Below are 19,355 nucleotides of genomic sequence, written 5' to 3' on the forward strand. Positions count from 1 at the left end.
GCTGAGGATTTGCAAAAGGTTTTTGAACATGCACAAATACTTTAAACTTAGTTTGGAGATTGGACAAGATGGTAAAGAGACTTAAAAGGTTGCATGATGCATCATCAAGAGTAAAACTATTGAGAGAATTGTAATTTATGCCTTTGAGGGTTGTGAACTAAGATTACAAAATCATCATCAAATAACCATGTCAACCTATGCAACTTTGAGCCCTTGCAAAATCTAAGTTTGCTCATTTTTCTTGGTGTATCATTTATCAAGGTCTCTTGCTTAACTCTAGATTGTCTCATTTGGGAGTTGTCACTCAATTATTCTTTCTATACATAATCTAGGACTCTTAAGCACCCTTTTTGGTATATTACTAAAGCTCAGAAGTCTAGACTTGGATTCACAATTTTTTCAAGCTATTTGGGCCTACTCCATTTTCATGGCACATGGTTTTGCTAGGAAAATAGCCCTATCTCCCTTCTAAATATACCCAAATTTGACATGCTTTCAACGTGAATATTATTTTAGCATTTGGAAAGACACAAATTTTGCTATTTTTACTTGTCGAGGAATTGTTATTCTTTTCTCACTTTAAACTAAAGCTATGATTGCTCCTATGTGCTTATGCAAATTAAAGTACAAGCAAAAAGATTGCACTTGAAGTTGCTCGTTTGAAAGGGCTTTTAGACCAATAAGGAAATGCCCCTTGTACAATTGCTAGAGTGCCATCTTAACCAACCTTCTAGAGGAGATCATGGATCCCAATAACATGGTTCTCAAACATCTTTTCGACAAGCCATGAATAATGCTATGCACGGGGGCCTCAACCTTCTCTCTAAAAGTCGATTTCTTCATAGCTACACATACATGGTGAGTTTGGCTAGCCAAATTTTGCTAAGCTTCCTTGCTAAGATTTGGTAATTTCTTTTATTTGTGCTCAACAACTCGTAAATGAAGGTCAAGAGGAGGAGGGTGCTCTTATTGGTAGGAAAATGGTTATTGATAGTTCCATAATTGCTAATGAAGAGATAAAAGTAGATGATTGCGATCCACCTTGATGATATAATCTTGTTGCTTTGTGACTTTGTTGTTTCTTGATGTTTGAGCTTGATCCTGCTAGATTTTATTTTATTGCTTCATCTAAATTGTTTGGACTTGTCCTCACTTAAACTTCGTATCTACTTTCCTTTTTTGAATAATATGAAATAACCTTTATTCAATAAAAAAAAAAAAGATAATTAATTTCCCTAATCCTTGACTTTTAGCCAAAGAAGTACTTGTGCTCTCATATGAGATATGAGATAGCAAAAACGAATTTATGGATTAACCTCCCAAAAAAATAACACATTCACTAGCACGTGGTTAGTTTTATTAATTTTTTATTTCATGTGGCACCGTGGGGAGGGGTGCAGGTGGAGGCGGTGATGGTTGTGCCCTGGTGGGGGAATCAGCCGGGGTTAAAATAGTTTGTTCATATTTATATTTTGAGAATTCTTGAAATTATAAAAGGTGAAGATCAAAATTTCTTATTCATTTCCCTCTTTCACGTCGCGAGGAGAGAATTTCTTGTCCCTGGCGCGCTTCAGCAAAGCAACTTCCGGGCTTCGATACTACAAGGTACATTTTCTGTAATTGTTTCTTTCAAATTACCAGTTTGTTTCAAGTTTTTAAAGAAACAAAATGAAAAATATTTTGAATGAGTGCATTTTATTTCTGCTTACTTCAGGTCCGCCTTGGCTATCCGTGTTAAACCAGTATTAAATTGAGATTGGAAGACTTGAAACCCATATAGTTTAGTTTTAGCCTCAAAGCAGACCTCATTTAGTTTGCTGCACATTATATATGCATTACGACCAATTTATTCTTGTCCTCAGACACTAAATAAGATCCATCTCGCGATAGATACAAATATTAATGTAAAAATTTATATTTTTTAAACGCTACGGCGAAGGCAGACGGCATCATATGTATAAGATTCCCACCTGTAAGCCTGGGGGAGTATATTTTCTGTGTATATTATGCATCATTCAATCTTTTACTTGGGGCCTTTACCCCGTGAATAAGATATGGAGTAAACTGAGGCTTGCCTTTGGTATGACAATGAAAAACTTGCATGGGATAGTTGATATTTAATTGCTTAGTTGGGGCAAAAATCTTGGATTTGGCAAATTTTGATTGGCAGGATGCACTTTTGTTGACTTTATGTTATTGTAATTTGATTGAAGATCTATGTTTCATAGTGCAAGTGTACTGAAAAAGGTTTGCTGAGAAATTTACTTTGTCACCCTTCTTTTTAGCAGAATTCAAACTGCATCAGAAGATGAATTCCTGATGTTTATCATATTAGGTCTCAAAGTTCAAAATTTCATTTATGACAGAGCTGAGAGAAAGATGAAAAGTATGTTAATGTTCCTGTATGAACAAAGAGGTACTTACAAGTACAGCAGATCACATTTCTTAATCGGGAGAATCTAACAAGTAAACAATTAGAAATAAAGTAGCTATAACTAAGTACAGGAAAGAATATAAATATACAACTAATAAATAGGAGATAGATCCACATGGGGAAATCCTAAGAGAGTTAGAATACACTTAAGTCATAGAATATAAATCAGTTATGTGGAAGGAAGGAACTTTGGGAAAAAATCAAGAGAAAGTGAGGCTGTTATTTAGTTTTAGCTGCTAGAATCTTATTCATTTGCGGTATTCGTCTCAAATCTCATACCATTTTGTACACATAATCATTGAATTTAAGATTCACGTCCAGGTATTTCAAGTTCAACTTTAACTCATTTTCAAAAGCATCATAATTAATATTGAATGAGGCCTACTATGAATAGGTATGGGGTTTTACTTTTCTGAGAGGGAGACTGAGAGGTAAAGGCAGAGGCCTTGATTGGGTACGCTCTTAGGTTTCCCCGTAGTTTTATTTTTATGAATACCAATGGTTGATAAAATGAGGCCACTTCTTTGACTTGAAGCATAGAAGTCTCATAAATGTAGAAAAAAAGGAAATTTCTGGTAGATGAAAAGGAACTTAACAATACAATGTACTTGTTAGTTAAAAAAGAACAAATTGGAATTCTAAGATTTGTCTTTGATGATGAGTATATCCCAGGAAGAGTCTTGATTACAAAGCTTAATATGTTATGGACTCCTGCATTTAGGTCTTTGAACCTCTTGTGCCCTTGGATGGCCACACAATCTCCAAGTCAGTTCTTGCTTCTTTTATGACCTACGTAATCTATTTCTAGATGGAAGCACTTAGTGATATATCATGTAATGAAAGCATGGATGTTATTTTATTAACTCAATCTCATTGATATTGCCTGAATCACTCTATTACAATTCTGTGATACAAATTGTACTTCATATAAAGTATATATGTGAAACATCTTAGTGAATATTCCTAAATTTAAGTGGGGTAAAGATCCTCTTCACTTATTATGAAATAGACCAAATCATAGTTGGCAAACACTAACTTCATAGCTCCAAAATTTGTCTCGGCAAAAACTCAATGACTTATAAAATTGCTTAATTTCTATAAAAGCACTTTTGTTTTTTGCAATACAATGACAAAATGTATATAATGAGTCCATAAATGAGTACAAAAGTGTTTTCTATTAAATTTGATTAATTTGAATACAAATTGAGCACAAAATCACATCATCATGCATAATCCTAATACAATAGTTAGTTGACAACTATTATGAATATATGATGATTGTCTTTGAAAATTGTTATCATAAGTCATAAATTTCATGTTGCAACATTTTACATTTTCCTCTTCCTTAATGTATTGAAAACCTGGGGAAATTCTCTGATCCTTGCACTCTGCTATGATTCCTTGTTCGACATAGAAGGTTGTGCTTGTGGCTCCAACTCAACCTCCAACTTGCTACTAGATGGCAATGACTCCTCTTCCTCATCAATGTTATCCAATGGGAATCCAATACTTCCTTGTATTGCAGCCACATCCTCCATTTCCTGCCTCTCAAAATCAAGAATCTTATCCGTGGTAAACAATAGGGGTGCCTCATTTTGCCTTGTCCAATCATTATCAGGATCAATGTCATCCAAATCAATGACCTCCTTCGATTTGTCGTATGCCTTTCTTGTGTCAAGCCGAACGTTGTATTATACAAAGACAAGGTCATTGGGGCATTTTTGTAATGTCTCCTTTTGGGATTGCCCTAAATTATGCCCTAAAATCACAAGTTCCATTAAAATAAGAAATGTTATATAGTTAGAGTTATGACCTACCAATAAAAATGTTTTAAGCAAGATAAATCGTCATTTAGGTCCTTCCAATCATGTTAGACAATATTGGAAATACAATTCATAAGACCAATTATTTCTACAAGGGTTAGGAATTAATATAATCATCTTTATCCATGTAGACAAATCATGTAACATCTATAGCTTATTTTTAGAGTTCAACCACAATAGGGGTTGGATGTGGAGAGCATGATAGGGTGCCCAAAGCATCCCTCACACTAAGCTGAACGGCAGATACAACACCCCCTTGGCTCACATGTGGCAAGCACACCAACCATCCAACATGGGGTGGCCTACCTAGTGCGGGAGCTCGTCTTTGTCCTCCCAATTCGTGTCACTTTATTCACCCGCCTATGATTGTGACTTCTCCAACAATCAACCATTGTAGAGGTTTGAGATGAAATTGCAATAAGGCACTCAAAAATCCTCCTATCTAAGCCCAAGGGCTGAATGCAATACCCCCTTGGCCCACATGTGGCAGGCACGTCAGCCATCCATCATGGGATGACCTACTTAGAAGGGAATTTCCTGTCTGCTTTCCCCCTTGTATTTCCTTACTCTTCTCTACATGACTGCTTGTTGGGGGAACAAGTAATTTAATGACAAAGGAATAGCATTTCATTTTATGGCCTATACAAAATATAAGAAGTTATGTATTCAATATATTATCACATTGCATACCAATGCATTTGTAGAATACCAGTTATTGCAGATTTCTTTAAGAATGCTGAGTGCAGATTAGATATTGTTTTCTGATCATCTTTTTTCCTGATTCAATCTTCCTTGATGAATGCAGATCCTCTGTATAAGAACTTCTGTTCACTTTCCATTTTCTTCAAATACTTTTTCTCTAAACCTGGTTTAGGTCTGCTCTAGAGTGTTCACAATCATATGCTCCTCATCATCTTTCTTTTTGATGCAGAGGAAAGACTGCAAACAAAATATAACCAAATGTTCTTCAAAGTTCTTAGCAACACACCAAGGTAAACTTAGGCCTCATTCCTAGACCACTACCATTAGGTCCTTTGAGTATTCTTTGGGCATACTTGCATAAGACATCTCAATCAGGATTGACAACCTATCACAAGGCTCTTGTACTCAGAGACAACTTCAACTCTTGTTCCCAACAAGCCACAATGCACGGATACAACATTCTCGCTCTTGACTAGTGTAGGGGGCCAGCCCTTTTGTGGACTAAGGGGCATACCAACATAAGTTTGATCCAAAATACATTGAAACAGGTCTGCAAGATCACTCACAACACTTTTAGAGAAGATTCTTTTGAAATCCAACCCAAAACATTGACTTTGCATGCTGAACCCTCATGAAACTAGAGTTTTCAGAGATATCTCACTGTGAAATGCAGGGAACAGTCATTAATAACTTCCATAAATCAAAGAATTAGGAACTCCCCTTTGGAGGGATTGAAGATGACATGAAAACAGAACTTTCCACCAATTTTCATGGATTTCCAACGGTGGAAAGTCAAGTTATGAATTATTTGCACTCGCTGGAAACCCTAGGCAGGGTTCATAACAGTTTTCACTAAAAACATCATAAAACAAAACCAAACCAAATCATATGAAACCAATTGGATTAGAAAGGTAAATGACAATGCTAACTATTCCAATCAGTTGCAGAACCGTACAAGGTCGTACAGGACCGTACCAATGGGGTTTTCAGACTGGTAACAGTAAATTAACAAGAAAAAAGTGCTCCAAACTCTGTCAATGTATTTCCTTCATTCCAAACTTGTTTATTTTTCTTCCCACGTGATGAAATGTTATATCATCTGTTTCCCTCAACCTCTTAACTGCCCAAACTAACTTTTGTTCAAAAAAACTCAAAAATTGTAAAAAGTTGTTTTTCACTTGCAATATTTTATGACAACTTTTCAGCCTAGTACACATGAAAACGCTCCCATGGTCCAAAATGACCTCAAATGACCTTATTTGCCCAAAATTAATTAAATCCAAGGTTGGAGAACAAAATCCAAACCTTTACAAGCCAAAAGTTCACTAGCAAATTCAAATTAAGTTTTAGCGGGAAAACTAAAAATTTGAAATTCTAGACTCAAACCACCTATTCTAACCTAAAGAACTTGATCTCCTTGACTCACAAATGACTTCATCAACCCAAATCAAAACTGAGAACATCAAAATGAACAAAATTTGCATCAACAAGGATGCTCCTGCATCACATTTCATATATTTCTGCTCAGATCTTTCGGTAAAATACCTTGAATTAATTTATAAATCTCCCTTATTCCCATGATATTCCCTTGTTTTTCCTCCTCCTTGGATTCTCTTTCCCAAATGAATGACTTTTCCTCTAATACCTCATTATGTGCTATCATGAATGGAGGCGTTGATTCTAAGGCAGGACAACTTCTCACCAAGGGTGACGTCCCTTGGTTAATTTTCCATAACAATTGAATGCTTATCACTGCCTCTTTTGTCATTAACTCTCTTTTCTTATAGAATATAATCGCTGCTTTTGGTAGAAGATAATAATGATCGCTGCAGTAGCCTTCTATAATCACAATTCACAGCCTATTGCATCCTTCTATATTTGGCTAGCATAGGGTTTACATTTTATTTTATTGTGTATTTCATAATACAAAAGGGAGTCGGCCTATAACTAGTGATCAAAGTTATCTTTCACATTGGCCAGTATTAAACAAGGAATAAAATGAAGTCTAGGCGCTGCCATGTAAGGGTGACTAGTCCATCTTATGATCACATATTGAATCGATTTAGTGGCCTTTAGTCTTAATGATTTACCTCATATTTCTTCTATAATGGGGTTGGGGGGGGGCATGACAATTTTTGAGTTAATTTATAATACTTCTTTGTGCAAATGGCCTCAAACTAATTCTAGCTCCATTCACAACAAGATGTACTAAAAGGTTGACACAAAATGTGGAGGGCTGATCTTTTAATATTTGGAGTATTTGCACCCCAATCTACCAACGAAGAACCTACAAAATAAGATATTCAAGAGTTAGCAAGCAAACCAATTGTATCAATAGTTGTAAATTTGAAATTTATAACTTATAAGATGCATGTGATGTAAATTCCAATTTTTTGTTACCCAGTGATTGAGTGGTTCTTCCTCAAATAGCTAGTGTTGAAGAAAATAGGCTACCCTTTGCTAGTCCTGTAATTTTGCAGTTCTTGAACAATGAGTTCTCTCACCTCAACCTTGGATGTCATCCTCTCAGTGCATGTTGTGAGGCCCTCCGTAACCTCTCCATTAGGATCTATGAAGCTATTTGAATAGAAAAAACCGGGGTTGAAGAAGTACCTTGTTGAGGAAGTATGTGCCTATACTCACAACCATAAGTTTTAGAAAACTTCACCCTCTGTTAAGGTGTGTGACACTAGCTAGGCATGCCCTAGTACAATAGCAATTACAACTTTTAATTTTACAAAGGAAAAAGGTGCAACATTACAAAGTAATTTTAGGATGTGTATTAAGAAGACTAGGAGCACTCATGTGAATTTAAGAACGTGCGTTGATAAGAGAATGTTTAGGATGGATGTGCCAAAGAGGGATAGGGAATACACTTTGCAACTCTAAACATATTAGTTCACTAGCATGCACAAGAAGGATATGGAATACACTTTGCAAATCTAAATATTTTAGTTCATTGACATGCACAAGAGTGTTAAGGTGTGCCAAAAAAGAGGACTCTTCAAAATGCAAATGGAGAAGTCTTGGGTGTGTATGTAAAGGTGTCTAAACGAATTCTTTTCTATGACCAATGTTGTGTGCCTTAGAAAGAGTAGATTTTCTTTTGAGAAAATGGCAAGTAAATCAATGGTGTGTGCCTCTCAATAGATGCACACTTGAAAATGATTTAATTTTCTTTTCAAATGTAAGGGCACATGCTAGTCAGCAGGAGTGCCTAACCAAAGATAAAAAAAATTAGTTGTAGAGCAATGCTGTGCATCTAGATCGATTTTTTTCTTCCTTCTGTAGTAGCACATGCCTATTAGGTGGGATGCATCAATGTAAAGAAAGTTTTAAAAAGAGCTGCTTGATGAAAAGTCTTTTTTTAATCTTGTGTGAAAAATAGTTTGTGCTATTTCTAGTTGTAACCATTTTCAAAGAGAACATATTCATGGATTTGTTGCCTTTAGCTAGAGTTGTTTATAGCCTGTGCTCTCTTTAACAGTCTCAATTTTTAGTGCAAGAAGCCCATGTTACTTTTAGCATTTCTAATTGTAGCTCAGAGTTTTAACTAATATTAGATTGTCTACCTCATTGTGAGAGATGAGAGCTTTTAAGTGATAATTATAATATTTCGATTGTCAGTTTAGTTGACAGTTGTGTGATTGTAATATTAAAATTAGTGGATAAGATGATTTGTAATAAAGCTTGCACATTATGCAAGAAGTTGTAGTTAGGACAGAAGTGGCAGTTATTAATTTATTTATTTTCATGCTATGTTTTGTAAACAGTATAAATAAGTGTTTTTTTGCACTTTGTTTCATTAATCAATGGTAATTGTCATGCTTGCATATTGCTAGAGTTACATTTAGTTCAACCATAGTGTTCATGTTGTGTGTTAATTTATCTAATTCGTGTGTACTTACCTTGCTCAGTCTCTATTGTCGATTGACTGGTGTAAGTGTTTAGTTGTAGGGGTTGCTTGTAGTCAAAAAACATAAAATCCTTTGCTTAGATTTGAAAGAGTGTCTCAGCCTTTTACCCTAGGCAAATCCAAAAAAGATATGCATCTACATTTTTTCCACATAAACATGAACAACTCCAAAAATTGTTTAAAAATTCTAAATTGCAAGTATATATTGTTTAGTTTTTATTTAATGAGTTTCTCTTCTAATTTGAAGAGCAGTTTTACCACATATCTGTTTTATTTTGTGTCGCATTGAAAGGTGCAAGTTAAAATGCTAATATTTTTTGGTGACTCTGTTGGGGAGTAACAATAAGATTATCATTTTTGTTTGTTCCAACATTCAAAGTTCGGCACAAGGAGACCAAAACACAGATTGCTTTCAGTTCTAAAGAAGAATTCCTATGGCTTAATAGTAGGGTTACTACACCAACAATAATCGTCCACATCCATTATGACCATGGGGAAATCAAATTGGTGCTTTGGCATTGATAGAAAATCAAGAATTTTCCTGAGTTCTACAGTGATGGCAAGCAACATCGTAATGAGCATATTTTAGCCTTCACCAATGCGTGAGGATTTCTAAGTGTTGCACGTGAAGATGTTGAAATTCATTTGTTTGTGGAAACCTTACATGGTGCAACAGTTGAATGGTTTCCGTCTCATTGTTGTGATTGAAATATGCATATAAATTCAAGGCTGTACCACACAACATGCTGATGTAAAGTCATAAATACATATATAAAAATGAGAAATTAATTCTTGAAGTTTAAGCTATAGCTTGTAAGGCTGTGGATGATTTTGGTCCGAGTACAAACACTTCAGAGAATGCAGGTATGGCTGTAGTAATTATTTGTGCCCTAAAGTTCTGATCAACACTGCTATGTGTAGATATTCTGCCCTCAATTACACCTGTTACAGTAGTAATAAATTCCTTGTATCCCCAAAATTGATGTCAACAATCAAATTGCCAAATTGGAGGTTTTTACAAACTTTAAGTCAGAAATGACTTCATTCCAAAACCCCATGATATCACCAAAATCTCCTTAAGGGAGGTGGCCAGCTTGAAAGTCTCTAAAGAGTAGGATAAAGGCATCAATTCCCCTCGTTCCTTCTCAAATCTCAGTCACCCCTACCCTAAGATATATGACACAGCTGCCTTCTACTTAGTGTAGTGGTATGGCCAACTTGCCTTGCCAATTATACCATAAATTGTAAGCAGTATGCTAATATTCTTATGATTGTTCATAGATAGGGTTTGGCCCTTTCATAAGTAAAGCCTAATAATATCTTTCACTTCAAAATATCACAATTATTTTTATAAAATATCTTCAAAATCTTATTTACTTGCAAATCATAAAGATTTCTTCATTTCAAACTCTTGCAAACAGATATGAAACTGGAAAGATATAACACTGTTCAGCACAAACTTCAAACATTCAGCTCCTTTGTGAATCCTATGTGAATTCAACTTTGCATTGGTTAGGGAGAAATCCTTCCCCAAAACCAATCTTTGCCTCAGGGTTTCCGTCTTAGGGCTGTTGTTGAACAAACTTGCTCACCTCCACAATCGTTTTTGAAGAAAATGCAAACACCAAGAATGAGGAATTGTCTCCTCACAATCTCCTTTTATAGCCCCCTCGGGAGCTTTGTAGAAATTATATATGTTTCTTTTTCACAAAGTGACTTTTATTCTAATTTACTTTTGAACCATATGAGTCACTTTATAATTAAAATAATTATATTTACATACAAACACCAAGTTGCAGAAAATATTGAAATAGCCCAAAATGTGAATTTTGATTATGCCAACATAAACTTACATTCTCAGGATATTAATCTTTATGAAAAGTAGTGCTTTCCAAAAATAGCAATCTTCTCCAAGAAGTGTGGAGTGTTCTCTGAATGTCAAAATTGCATCTAGAAAGTGCCATTGGACCCATCTTGATCTCTTGAGGCGACTGTCACTATCAGAATTACTTTTCAATAAAGTAGGAACTTTCCAAGGAAGTTGGAGTTTCCAAAGATGTTGGAATGAGCTGGAAAAAAGGGGACATTACACTTGAACCCTCCTCTTCTTATCCATCCTCAAATCCATCATTTTGTTCTTTCTGATTTGCATATTCTCGTTGTAAATAAAAATACACTATCTTTTCCTTTTCCTTTCTTTCTCTTTTTGTTGTACAGGATCAGAAATAGCTCTAAGTTCCTTGAAAATCACATCTCTAGAATATTAAATTTTCTTGGTTGGAGGATTTCAAAGCATATAAAATATAAAATTCTCACCATATCCAATGAAGATGTATTTCTATGGTTTTTGATCCAACTTAGAACATGTAATGTCCCCTTTTGTAAAATGCCCTAGTTTGCCCTAGATTACAATTCGCAGCCAATAAGGGGGGGGTGGGTGGGTTAGACAGGGAATACCTTTATCTCTTTAATAGAAAAACCTAGAGTATCGCCTTGTCTTAATGATAACTGCAGATTCAATCTTTCCTTTTATGCTTTCTTCTTCAAGGACTGTTCGATGTCCATTACCAATTCATAGATATAGATATAGAGCCATTTACACAATCACTATGAATATCTAAACTTATCAAAACATAAACCAGTTCATTCTGTATTTGTGTTTATTATATTATGGATACGTAAATTTTACATATTGTTCTATTATGTATTGATATTCACGAAAAAATATATATAGATGTCTGCATATTAAAACTGTTATATTCATTTCACATGTGCACAGAACTTCGTTAAATATTCATACCACTTGCTGTAGCTTCTTATGGAATAACCTGCCTTCTGGTGTCCTCCTTGCAGTCCCTTCATTAATCAGATCCCCATGCATACCACCAAGAACAAGGATGTTATTGCCAGTAACTTAATAACAGTTCCGATCTGATTTGATCAATGGCGTTCTCACTGGATACTTTGATTCCTTCCCTTTATATCTCTCAATGTGAGGGAGGGGTCACACCTCTTGCTACACCATTTCACCATTAGCACCCTTTGAAAGAGTGCAACTCTTCATTATTTCTGCCCTTTGAAAGGGATACAACCTTTCACAATCAGATCTGCACTTATTAAAATTTGATCTGCACTTCTGATTCCCCAAATTATCCCCCTCAAATGAGTTTCTCTTCTCCCTTCTATATCTCATGTTTGAGGGAGTCACAACTTTTCATTTCATGCCTTTGACCATTCATTACTTAATTAAAATTTAATTATGTTCTTTAATATTTTAATTTTAATTTTATTATTATCATTTATCATTAAATTGTATTTCAAAGTGGGGACATTATAGAAAACTTTTGTTTAGGCACATGAACAAAAGCCTTACATCCAAAAACCTTTTTTTGTGAAACAAAAGGTTTGTTACCTGTCCACACTTCATAAGATGTTGAAACAACAACCTTACAAGGAGATCTATTTATCAAGTAACAAGTGACACTCATAGCTTCTGCCCAAAAGCATTTGCCCAATTGTGCATCCTTAACATACTTTTGGCTTTTTCTATAATAGTTCAGTTCATTTTTTTTTAACACCATCAATTCCTTAGAGCAATATCCTCCCCCATTGTCATATCTTAATACTTTTATCTTAAGTCCTATTTGTTTTCTACCAAGACTCTAAATTCTTTAAACTTGGTGAAAATTTTAGATTTATGTCTCATAAAGTAAAACCATGTAAAATTGGAAAAACCTTCAATGAAGGTAATGAAATAACGAGATTTCCAATTGAGTCATTATCCACAAGACCAAACACATCCATATGAAAAATTTCTAATTTATTCTCCGCTTTATTGCTTCCTAAGGGAAATGATGCTTTGTTTTGTTTTCCAAACACACAGTGCTTATGAAAATCAGAGTGCTCGTCAAAATAGGATAAACCATCTAACAATTTTTTATTGAATATTTTTCAAAACATTTTCATCAATGTGGCCCAATCTATGGTGCCATAGCATACATGTAGTTTCAGCCTTTTTGGTCACATAGGTGGCTTTACAAAATAGTAGTGGCATTAAGCCTAAATAGAGCTCCCATCCTTATTTTCCTCACTACCATTGAGTTTCCTTTCACCAATTTTTTTTTTTTGCAAATTGCTACGAGTGGGGGTAGCTCCCTTTTCATTAAATTACATAAATGGTAAAAAAAGTTACATTTGGCCTTGCCACAAAGAGAGAAGAACAAAAGTCTAATGCCCTCTATTACCTCTTGGGATTTCTCAATTTGTGCAAGTGATAGCAAATCTTGATGAAAATAATTAAATATGCATAAGTTGACAAGTTGTTCGTGCACAACCAATCACTTAGGATGGATATAGCTTCTTGCAGCAGCTCCATTTGTACACATTAAAAAAAATCCCATGCTGCCTGCAAACCGTCATTCAAAACAAGATTTTTTGTACACAATCTGTTTGAAGTCTGCCACCAATATTTCTTCCATAGTTTGCCATGTTGTGGCCTTGTCCAATTGGATTGAGGTGACAGATTGATCAATTGCCCGTTTCGACAATAGATCAATGGCTTCTTTTGCGTCTCAGAATATGTGTGAGATTGTATAGGTTGTAACACCCTCCAGCAACTTCCTTACTCATTCGATCCACATTTTAAACTTCTAGCTTGGTGCCTGCCCCGAAGAGACAACATTGATGATTAAGGTCGAGTCGCCTTCAATGTCAAGTTGATCCAACCTCATTTCTCTGCACTTTTTGATTTCCTCTGCTAGGGCCACAAACTCGGCATCGTTGTTAGTTGCTTCAGGCAATTTGATTGAAGCCGCCCATACCAAGCAACCACAACAGTCCCAAATGATGTAGCCTGTTCTGGACTCCCCTAGATTCTTTTTGGTCGCACCATCGAAGTTTAGCTTCATTTCGCCTGATGGTGGGAGAAGCCATTTAATTGTGGACCCATCCTCCTTTCTTTTAGCCACCTCATCTTTGGGTGAGATTAGGTGGCACTAGTTGCACATCATTTGTTCATCCCATGAACAAAAAAAATTGCACCTTTCATTTTGGACATGCTTGTTCAGATATTTGGTTATCCCTACCTCAATTTTTGTCAAGACTGAAGCACATGTTTATAGAGTGTTTTAAAAGATTCGTGCGTTCCGTTCCCTCTAGATGTACCAAATGATTATGGTTGGTGTGGCTTTGCAAAGGCCAGCCCACAAGGACCCCTTGTATAGGATGGGCCAATGTGCAAAGATGTCCCTAATGTTGTTGGGAAGTGGGCCTTGCCGGACCAACATGTTTCGGAATTTGGAACAACATTCTTGGGCAAAATCACATTTGACGAACAATGATCATTGGTTTCTGCACTAGCATTACATAGTGGGCAGCGAAAAGTTCTTGTGAACCCTAGTCGCATTAATCTTTCTCTAGTTAAAACTCTCTTGTGCAATGCTGTCCAGGCGAAAGCACCTGAACCCTAGTCGCATTAATCTTTCTCTAGTTAAAACTCTCTTGTGCAATGCTATCCAGGCGAAAGCACTTGCTTTCGGCAATATATCGTTCACATGTCAGTAGGCCATAGGCAAGCGTTTTAGTCATAGATGGCCACCTCATAGCCCAATCTTGTTAAGTACTCCCTAGTCTTGGTGGCACACCAAAAAATTTCATCTTAGCTATTCTCCAATAGGATAGTCCGCTTGTTAAGTTCAGCCATTAGCACATTTTTTTGCTCTAAGTCTAACATTTCAAAATTCTTCCAATCAAATGTCCATATATTATCTACTAATTAGATGTTCATGTGATTGCAAAGTCTTTCATTGCAAACAACCTCTGTGAGGTGGCAAATCTCGCTAAGGCCATCCATTGAAGCTAGTGGGATGTAGCTGTTCCAAGATTCTCTCCAGATTTGCGCACACTACCCATTTCTTATCCTCCCAAGAGAGGTGATTTGTTATAAGGGGCCTGCATTTTTTAATGAAGTTCCATATTGACGATCCGTGAGGAAGTTCTGATGTGGTGATAATTCTTTTTGAAGAATCATTGTCCAAGTATTTCTTTTGTAGAACTTGGCACCACATTGTTTTGGGATTCTTGTACATCTTCCAAACCAGCTTTGCCTCCATTTGCTTTGCTCTTCTTTACTTCTTCCCAGGTTAGAAGTGGAATTCGCTTTTTATCATCGGACACGTCCCACATAATCTTTCTTTGGATTTTAGTTATCTTGTTTGTCGTACTCTTAGGAATTTCAACACATGCAATCATATAAATGGGGATAGTTGTAATAATTGCTTTGAGCATGGTGATTCTACTAGCCAAGTCAGGCCATCTTCCCTTCCAATTATCCATCTTTCTTTTGCATTTTTGCATTGTATCGTTCCATAGCGAGTCACACAGGACTCCATTGAATAAGGGAATGCCCAGGTAAGATGTCAAGAGTTTTCCTATATTGAAGCCCATCAAAGAGGCAATCGTCGTTGAATAGCAAGATTCGTGTTGAAAAAATGAATGTTGGATTTGTCCTTATATACAATTTGCCTCGAGGCCTTGGCGTAGTCTTCTAAAGCCGAGTTGATTATGTTTACTTCGGAGATTGTTGAATCGCCCATGAGAAGTGTGTCATCTGCTAACAGTTTATGAGAAAGAGCTTGCATTGAATTGAGGATTTTGATGTCCTTCCACCGCTCAACCACGACATCCACTTGAACTCTTTTGCTAAGTGAATCTGCCATTAACACGAAGATAAAGGGTGGGCACCATGGGGATAGGAGCCAAGGTGGGTTGTTGAGTAGGAGGTTCTGGGAAGAGAGGCATTGGCGGCCTTGGAGCTATCTTCTCAGCATGTATCAAACAATTTTCTGCCTTTATGGCTATGTCATAAGTACCTGAGAGAGAAGTTCCGCCCATTGATTGTATCATGATCATAGTTACAAGCCTTGGACTCGGCAAGCTGATTTTTGACTCGGACTTGGCCTCGGTGCCCAGACTCGACCGAGACTCGGCAAATTGAAAAACCCAAGAAATTCAAAGATTTTTAACGATTTTAAACTTCTTTCATGCATTTTTTAATAAATTAACATAATAGACACAATAATCTCATTAAATAGAAGCACATACACAAGTTTACATTGATCACATAAGTATAAATGCAAATTTTAGGCTTGCGCTGAAGGAAATAAGCTAAACTAAATAACACATTAGAAATATAGATAGTGTCAAATGTCTACAATATACATGGAATATGAAATCCATGTCATCAAAAGTTCAAAACATATATCAACATAAAAGCTAGAGCCTAGAGGCTAGAAGTCTAAAGCTCAGAGGAGTCAGTGATCACTCGACTTCGTAATTCGAGGCCCAATGCTCACACTCACACTACCACAGACCACTACTTCCAGATCTAGGAATGGAGGCTGAGGATTTGAAAAAGCCTCTCCACCAATGGCTGCAATTTCTTCCATTTGGTTCCTTTTTAATTATTTTTTCTCTTTAAATTCTTCTAATTGAGCTTGCACTTCACGTATAGCCTCAAGGGGTGCCTTTTTGCATGGGTTTGCACCGTGGCATTTTATTTGCAATGTGATATTTCAACTGGTTAATACCTCCCCCATTATATTTTGTTTTGCAATAAATACATGTTACCTCTTTCTTTGATCCGGGGATGCCATGTTTCCAAGCCTTATCCTGTCTAATTGGGGCACCACTTCCACTACCGGTAGGCTGAGACATTATGCTGCAATATATTATAAATGAAAATAATCAACATAATGTCTCTTATTCTAAATAAATTAAAACCTAAAAATAAATAATAGAAAGAAAAAGCAAAACTAGGTTTTCAACTTTCATATTTTTTCCATCAATATAAAATAAAACAAAAACAAAAGAAATGTACAAAAAAATGGAAATATGAAAGAAAATAAGAAAAATAATAAAAAATGGTACTTACCTCTATAAATTTGCTTGAAAACCTCTTCCAAATCCTTCTTTAACACCTTCAAATGCTTGAATGCAAGCTACAAACTTGCACAAACAATCAACAATCCTTATCTCCTTTTCAATCTATCTGCTGGTCTGCTCTTCAATGCCTCTATTTTTTGCTCAAAACTCTCTTTTTCTCTCCTCCTCGTGCTTGCAAACAACAAAAATGACTTTTTAGGGTGTGGAAGAAAACATATTACCCTTTTATTTCATTTAAAACTATGGCATTTTTTTTTTGACTGGGTGGTAGAGTTCGACCCACGAGACTCGGCGAGTCTGCCGAGTTTGACAAACTCGGCGAGTCTGCCAAAACTCGGCCAAGGCCGAGTCCAGAGGCCGCGGGCCTCGACGAGGGCGACCTGCCTCTGGACTCTATGAGTCTTGACTAGACTCGCAGAGTTTTGTAACTCTGATCATGATAGCTACATCACTGTTGAGGGCTCTTAGATAATACAAAAGGCATGATTGAGAGATGGCTTGACCAAGGCAGGGATTCTATCCTAGGTCCTTTGAAATTTGTAATTAAAATCGCTCATGAATTCATAGGGTGCCCCCTTAATAGTGGTCAACTGCTCCACATGTGATAAATGGTCACTTTTATCTTCGAAGTGTTTGCATAGGTTTTCTCCTAATTCATCCCAATTGTGAATGGAGTTGGAGGGCAACCCCCTATACCATTGTAGGGCCTTACCCTTAAAGGATGATGCAAGAAGCCTAAGTGCTACACACATCTAATGCAATGCAGATGCTAGCAACATCTTGGATATGTTCAACTGAGGTAACAAAGGTTTCATCAGTAAATAAGGGTATAGCGTTTAGGGCAGCTATTGGTATATCATCTTTTTGGGCTAAAACCAAAGGACTACCTCCATTAAAGGTAACAAAAGCTTGATTTCTAGGGACAACCCTCGGAAATAATGGTTTATTGATATGGGTGATGGGAGCCCTAGACTGTAATGGTCTTGTAAATGGAGGGGTAGAATGAGACTTAGGTGATGGAGTGTTTACAACTTCGACACCCTCGACTATTGATAATGAAGGTCTACCTCTCTGTCTTCTAGAACTTGAAAATGAGAGCTCTACAAATTTGAAATTACCTCTAGTAGACGCCCTTGTATGAATTCTGGGTATGAAATTAGCAACATGTTATGAACAAGAGATTGGGTTTGTGAGCAGAGTCGCCAAGTGCTTGAATGATGACTGCCTCCAAAGGCTGAGATACTAAGAAGAACACTGAATCGTTAGCATGTAAGTTGAAAGTTTGTCCCACCGGGTGTGCCAAAAACTGTTGTCACAAAAGTTTGCACCCTTGCTATATTACAAAGTAATTGGTAAAATATTTGTTTAATATTAACAGAGATCAATAGATCTTTTTATACAAGAAGAAAGACGATGTTTCCTTAGGAAACGATCGTGAAGAATAGAAACATTCTATTCTAGCTAACAACTAACTAAGTATTTACAGAATATTACAGTAGATAACCATTAACAATAAATAGAAACTATCTATTATCGTAATACCCTCCCTTAATGGTTAATCTATCCACTAAACCAAGCTGTCCTCTGAATTTGACAAACTTATTTGGACCAAGTGGCTTGGTGAGAATGTCTGCAGCCTGATCCGCTGTAGGAACATACTGCAAGTCTATGATCCTGTCTTCAACCAGCTGCCGTATGTAATGACAATGAACATCTACATGCTTGGTTCGTTCATGGAAGACTGGATTTCAGGCTAACTTGATAACGCCATCGTTATCAACAAACAAAGTGGTTGGGCCTGCTGGTGACATATGCATATCCCCAAGCATCCGACGAAGCAAGACAGCTTCACAACTTGCCTTAACTGCCCCTCTGTATTCGGCCTCTGTAGAGGAGAGAGAAACAACCTGCTGCTTCTTATTGGTCCATGTAAGGACACCAGATCCCAAACTAAACACATATCCAGAAGTTGACTTTTTATCGTCAACAGAGCCTACCCAATCTGAATCTGTGAATCCACTGAGTCTAGGATTAGAACTCCGAGAGTAAAGAATTCCATAATCAGTAGTGCCCTTCACATAACGAAGCACATGCTTTGCGGCCATCCAATGATCAGCCCTGGGAGCTGTCATAAAGCATGAAATGTAGCTGACCGCGAAGCTGATATGAGGTCTAGTAGCAGAGAGGTAGATGAGACTGCCTACTAGTTGCCTATATGTAGTATCATCAACAGGAGGAGAATCAGACTTGGCTGATAACTTCAGACCTTTCTCCATAGGTGTAGATGCAATCTTGCAATCCTGCATACGAAACTTGTCTAACAGAGCCCTAGCATATTTAGACTGAGAAATGAATATACCAGAAGGCTGCTGCCAAACCTCAACACCGAGGCAATAATGCATGAGCCCAAGGTCTGTCATGTCAAAAGACTGGCATAAACTTTGTTTGATTCCCTGAATCAAAGATGCTGAACTGCCGGTGATGATCAAATCATCCACATAAATGACCAGAAGGATGATATCATTGTCAGTAGTCTTGA

The 19,355-nt window shown here is 36.7% G+C and overlaps 1 protein-coding gene across 1 annotated transcript in view; it reads left to right on the forward strand.

Annotated features, from left to right (window-relative positions):
• Positions 1–1,339: 1,339 nt before the first annotated feature.
• LOC131076485 (uncharacterized) overlaps positions 1,340–19,355 on the forward strand; it is a 265,484-nt gene continuing 247,468 nt past the window's right edge. Inside the window, exon 1 of the mRNA XM_058013697.2 lies at positions 1,340–1,605. The gene's annotated coding sequence lies outside the window, so the exon portion shown is untranslated. The remainder of the gene's footprint in view (positions 1,606–19,355) is intronic.

Source organism: Cryptomeria japonica, chromosome 5 (assembly GCF_030272615.1).
Source record: "Cryptomeria japonica chromosome 5, Sugi_1.0, whole genome shotgun sequence".
In the NCBI taxonomy this organism is placed as follows: Eukaryota; Viridiplantae; Streptophyta; class Pinopsida; order Cupressales; family Cupressaceae; genus Cryptomeria; species Cryptomeria japonica.